At 45.6% G+C, this 5,617-nt stretch overlaps 1 non-coding gene across 1 annotated transcript; it reads left to right on the top strand.

Moving 5' to 3' along the window:
* Nucleotides 1-1,910: 1,910 nt before the first annotated feature.
* On the top strand, nucleotides 1,911-2,039 carry LOC117077024. Its single transcript, XR_004434619.1, has one exon. It is a non-coding gene; the product is annotated as a U8 small nucleolar RNA (small nucleolar RNA).
* Nucleotides 2,040-5,617: the final 3,578 nt, after the last annotated feature.

Below are 5,617 nucleotides of genomic sequence, written 5' to 3'. Positions count from 1 at the left end.
AAGGAAACCCAGGGAGCCACATGGGAACTCAGAGTCACAAGATGATCTTGAGACTGGGAGAGGCCCCTCAAAAGTCCACTGCATGCTTGGGTCAGCCTGGGGACTGGGGCGGATGTGAGCCTTCATGGTGGGACCTGGGAGCCCAAAGCAAAGGAGTTTCAGTGTCTCTTTCTCTGCGAACCCATCCCCCTTGCTACCTCTCTCCTGGCAGAGTGACTATATCTGCCCCCATGGTGTTTTATAAATGCATTTATTATGGCTCAAGGAAGACAAAGCAGGTAGGCCATAGCTCCCACCTTAGCAATCTTACATTGACTCCTGGCCACACATTGAAATGACACATTCATTTGTATAAGCCCCCAATTAGTAGCAGAGGTATTTCCAATCTCTTGTCAGATATGCCCAAAGGAACCAGCCTCCTTCTGTTTCTATATTAAGACTTGAATATAGTGGCCTTCCTATGGGGACTAAAGTAAAGGGCAGCTAGCCTGGCAGGTCTTCCCAGCTTTGCCAGGAGGAAGGTTGTGGTCTCTTCTGGTGCCTTTGACCTCCTGGCTCCTGCTGTAGACCTCATGGCAAACTTGAGCAGAGCATTTCTGCAAGGCAGTGCAGAAACGTGACCCAGTGACTTATAACTGCACCAAAAGCCGTGAGAACCACCTCACAGAAAAGGCGGTGTCCTCAGGACGAGCTTAGGATTTGGAAGAATTGTGTTGGATACATATTTCAGGTGGTCAGAGAAGAGTTCACCAGTAGTCTTGATATTTGTAAAAATGTTGTGTAAGAAAAGTAGATTCCCAACTTCATCACTAAAGCAAAGTTCGGGTAGAAAATACCAAGTTAGACAATAAAAGTCAGCATTTTCATGTTACTTCAGAGTTTGCAGAGCATTTTCATGCTCATAATTCTATAATATAAGCATTAGTGTTCCCTCCATAGCTAGGGTGTGAAGAGTGATATATACATTTAGTTAATTTAGCATAAAACTGACCTTTGCCCTTGCTGCTAGGGAGAGACAGAACCAAAACTAAAGCAGCCTTAAAATTCTCCAAACCAGCCTCTCTCTGGCTCCTGGAACATGGTGTCCTTTCTTGCTTCTCTTCCCCATAGCCAAAAAGGGACCAGAGCTCCCCACAGTGGGGCTCGTAGGAGCCTGAACAGAGCACAGGCATGCAGACTTGCAACTGAAGACTTAGAGCAGAGTCTGCCGAGCATGAGCAGGACAAAGGACCAGAAATCTATTACCTCTGGAAGTGGTGGGGGTGGGTTTCACCGAGTAGGGATATGGAGAGGGGTCTCAGAAGCTTGAGGGTGTTAAATAAGCATTTAAAGAAGATTGGCCAGGCGCTGTGGTTCACACCTGTAATCCCAGCACTTTGGAAGGCTGAGGCAGGTGGACTGCTTGAGTTCAGGAGTTCGAGACCAGCCTGGGCAACATGGCGAAACTCTATCTCTACTAAAAATACAAAACTTAGCTGGGTGTGGTGGCATGTGCCTATGGTCCCAGCTACTCAGGAGGCTGAGGCTGGAGAATCGCTTAAACCCAGGAGGCGGAGGTTGCAGTGAGCCGTGATCAGGCCACTGCACTCCAGCCTGGGCAAAAGAGCGAGTCTCCATCTGGTTAAAAAAAAAAAAAAAAAATACTATCAGAGGAACTCTATCCACAGAAGACCTGAGTGGGAAGACTGTGTGAGAGGAAGAGCAGGTGAGGTTAAGTCACCTTCCCAGAACTCTGATGCTTCCTGCTTTGGGATAAATAATAAGACCCCACATATATTAAATCACAGACTCAAGGAGACTTGGCACATTGCTTCATTTAACCCTCACAATGAATTTAAGAAACAGGTACTATTATTATTCCCATCCTACAGATGAGGAGACAGGTTTAGAGACATCAAAGAACTTATCCGTTGTCAGGTGGGATAATCCTTATCTCTGTCTGGAGGACAGTATTAGGACATGACGACTGGAGTCACATGATATGATTAATATCTGCTGCATAATCAGGACTCACAACACCCTGATTGCTCCTATCTGATTCTTCCTGACAATCTCTTAAAGAACAAAACATATTTCTAAGGACACACAGCTAAGCTATGGTGGAGCTGGGATTTGAAGGCAGTCCTGCCTTTAACCATGACACTGTCCTATGACAACTTAGAATCTTTCAAAAAAAAAAAGAACTGCTGCTAACATGCTCCTAAGAGCACCCAAGGAGCTGTTAAGTGAGTCTTGCCCTCCCCCTACCCCCCTCTGTCTCCTCCCATGCCAGAAGGTGGAAGACCACAGTGACTGATCAGATGGCAGCAGCATCCACCTGTGACCCAGCAATCAGAACCAAGTCCCACCACTGCTGCAGGCTCAGCCTGAGCAAAGCGGTCACCATCCTATGCTACAAGGAGAACTGCTTCCTGCCTAATTCCTCCTGCTTTATCTTAAATCCCCCGAAACTCTGCACCTGTAAAAGCATCTCAAGACACATCACCCTTCTGATTGGGACTCTGATGTGGTTAGTTACCATACGCCCTCTGACTGCTTCTTTCTGGTTTTTTTGATCCAGGTCTGTCTGTGTGGACCCTGTGTCCTGGCTGAACAGCATTTGTGGGGTCCCTGTGCTTGCTCAGCATCCCAAAGCCCCTCATATTCCTCTGAGCTCTGCTCTTCCTCTATCCTGTCTGGTCAACCCCACCTCATGGCTGCTACCCTCAGCATTCTCTCCCAAGGTAGGCTGATTGGGTTTCCATTGTATCTTATAAATACATTGTTATGGCTCTTTTCTTATTTTCTATTACTTTTCACCATATTTCCCTTGCTGAGATTAGAAACTAAATTTATTCCTTTAACAAATATTTACAGCACACATGATCATGACAGGTGGGTGTACTAGTCTGTTCTCTCATTGCTACAAAGAACCACCTGAGACAGGATAATTTATAAAGAAAAGAGGTTTAATTGGCTCACAGTTCTGCAGGCTGTACAGGCAGCACGGCTGGGGAGGCCTCAGGAAACTTAGAATCACAGCAGAAGGCAAAGAGGAAGCAGGCATGTCTTACGTGGTAGGAGCATGAGGAAGAGAGATACAAGGGGGAGGTGCTACACATTTTCAAACAACCAGATCTCGTGAGAACTTTATCACGAGAACAGCAAGGGGGATGGTGCTAAACCATCAGAAACCATCCCCCTTGATCCAATCACCTCCCACCAGGCCCCACCTCCAACACTGGGAATTACAATTCAACATGAGATTTAGGTGGGGACATAGAGCCATACCATATCAGTGGGGGTCACTTTGCCTTTCCTCGTAGAGTTTACACTCTATGGCAGCAGTCCGCAACCTTTTTGGCACCAGGGACTGGTTTCATGGAAGACAATGTCTCCATGGACCTGATAGGGAAGGGGTTAATGGTTTGGGGATGAAACTGTTCCACTTCAGATCATCAGGCATTAGATTCTCATAAGGAGTGTGCAACCCAGATCCTTTGCATGTGCAGTTCACAATAGGGTTCATGCTTCTATGACAATCTAATGCCGTGGCTGATCTGACAGGAGGTGGAGCTCAGGAGGTAATGCTCACTCACCCGCTGCTGACCTCCTGCTGTATGGCCTGGTTCCTAACAGGCCATGGACCCATATGGGGCTGCGCCCTGGGGGTTGGGGATCCCTGCTCTACCGCATGCAGGGCCTAGGGTCTGGGGAGATAAAAACTTATAAATTAGTAAATAATACATAACATCTGATGAGGCAAAGTACTAGGAAGGAAAATAAAAGAGGAACAGAGACTATAGAATGTGGAGTAGCTTAGCATGGATAATTTTATATAGTGCATAAAATATATTATGGTAGCTGAATAATGGCCCCCCAAGATGTCTCTGTTCTAATCTTCTGAACCTGTGAATATATGAAGTCACATGGTAAAAGGGACTTTGCATATGTGATTAAATTCACCATTTTGAGATGAGATTATCCTAGAACTGCTTAGCTGGGCCCCATGTAATTACAAGGATCCTCGTAAGGAGGCAGGAAGAGCAGTGATGATGGAAGCAGGAAGCTGAGTGATGCAAGGAAGGGACCACAAGCCCAGGAATGCAGGTGGCCTCTAGAAGCTGAAAAGGCAAGGAAGTGGCATCTTCCCTGAAGCCTCCCGAGGAAACCAGCCCTGCCGACATCTTAATTTTAGATCATGGCATCCAGAACTGTAAGATAATCATTTGGTGTACTTTTAATCCACTAAGTTTGTGGGATGTTGTTATAGGAGCAAGAGGATGCTAATAGAGGGTGGTCAGGGAAGATCGCTGAACAGGGGACATTGGCATAGAGACTCGAAGGAAATGAGGGAATGCATACATCTATGCACACATCTGAGGGAAGAGCATTCCAAGCAGAGAAGAGCAAATGCAAAGGCCATGAGGTGGGAGCATGCTTAGCAAGGTCAAGGAATACCAGGAAGCTGGCGTGGCTGGCATGAACAAGGACAGGAGCCATGTCTGGGAGGTAGCACGGCCTTGATAGACATTGTAAAGACTTTGGATTTGACTCTGAAGGAGACAGAAAGGCACCAAAAGGATTTGAGCAAAGGAGAAACAAGATCAGATGAATATTTTTAAGATTTATTCTGGCTGTTGAACTGAGAATAAGTTGCAGAGGACAAGGAGAAACTGGAAGGACAGTCTGGAAGACTCTGCAACACCCTAGACAAGAGATGATGGCGGTGTCTAGTAAGGAGTGAGATGTGATCAGATTCTGAATACATTTTGAAGGTAGAGCCAAGAGGATTTGCTGATAGATTGGGTGGAGAGTGGCTGAGAAAAAAATCCAAGTCAAAGACCACTCTAAGGTCTATGGCTCAAACAACTAGAAGATGGAACTGCCATTTTATAAAATGGGAAAGACTGAAAGGAGACTGTGGTGCGGTGGTGTGGGGAGGGTGGGAGGGAGATCAGAAGTTCAACTTTGGACATATAAATGAGAGATGTCAATTAGATATTCAAGCAAACAACTGAGCAGGTAGCTGGACATACAAGGCTGGCACTCAAGGACGAAGGTCTAGACTAGAGAAAACTGAAAGTCGGCATATAATGTTATTTCAAAACCATAATTCTGGATGAGATTGCAGGGAGTAAGTGTAGACAGAGAGAGGAAAAAAAAACCCATCTGAGGACTAAGCTTAGGGGCACTCCAAGTGAGATAATGAGGAAGCAGTGAAAGAACAGCCAGTGAGGTGGCAGAATGAAGAAAGTGGTTTCTGGAAGCAAACTGAACATACTGTTTGTTAATACCTTTATATTTAAGGTCAGAGAGAGGTGGAGCTGGAAGTTAAGAGTAAGCAGTCTGACCCCAGAGGTCAGTCTGACACCATGAGATGTATGTGTACAGTGAAAGAGTAAGTGAACCAATGAACGAATAAGTGAATGAACGAATGGCTATGACCAGATGTTGGTTCCTTCATGTAATTTTTCCTCTCCAGTCTCTCAACTCTTGCACATGCCATCTCTTTTCCTTTTCAATTTGTTTATTTAACAATAAATATTGTCATTTATTTTAAAGTGCTTGTAGACATGGTGTCTCACTATGTTGCCCAGGCTGGTCTCAAGTGATTCTCCCACCTTGGCCTCCCAAA

The sequence above is a fragment of the Trachypithecus francoisi genome, unplaced genomic scaffold (assembly GCF_009764315.1).
Source record: "Trachypithecus francoisi isolate TF-2019V2 unplaced genomic scaffold, Tfra_2.0 Lachesis_group5, whole genome shotgun sequence".
Lineage (NCBI taxonomy): Eukaryota > Metazoa > Chordata > Mammalia > Primates > Cercopithecidae > Trachypithecus > Trachypithecus francoisi.
This window is presented reverse-complemented; position numbering and strand designations above follow the sequence as displayed.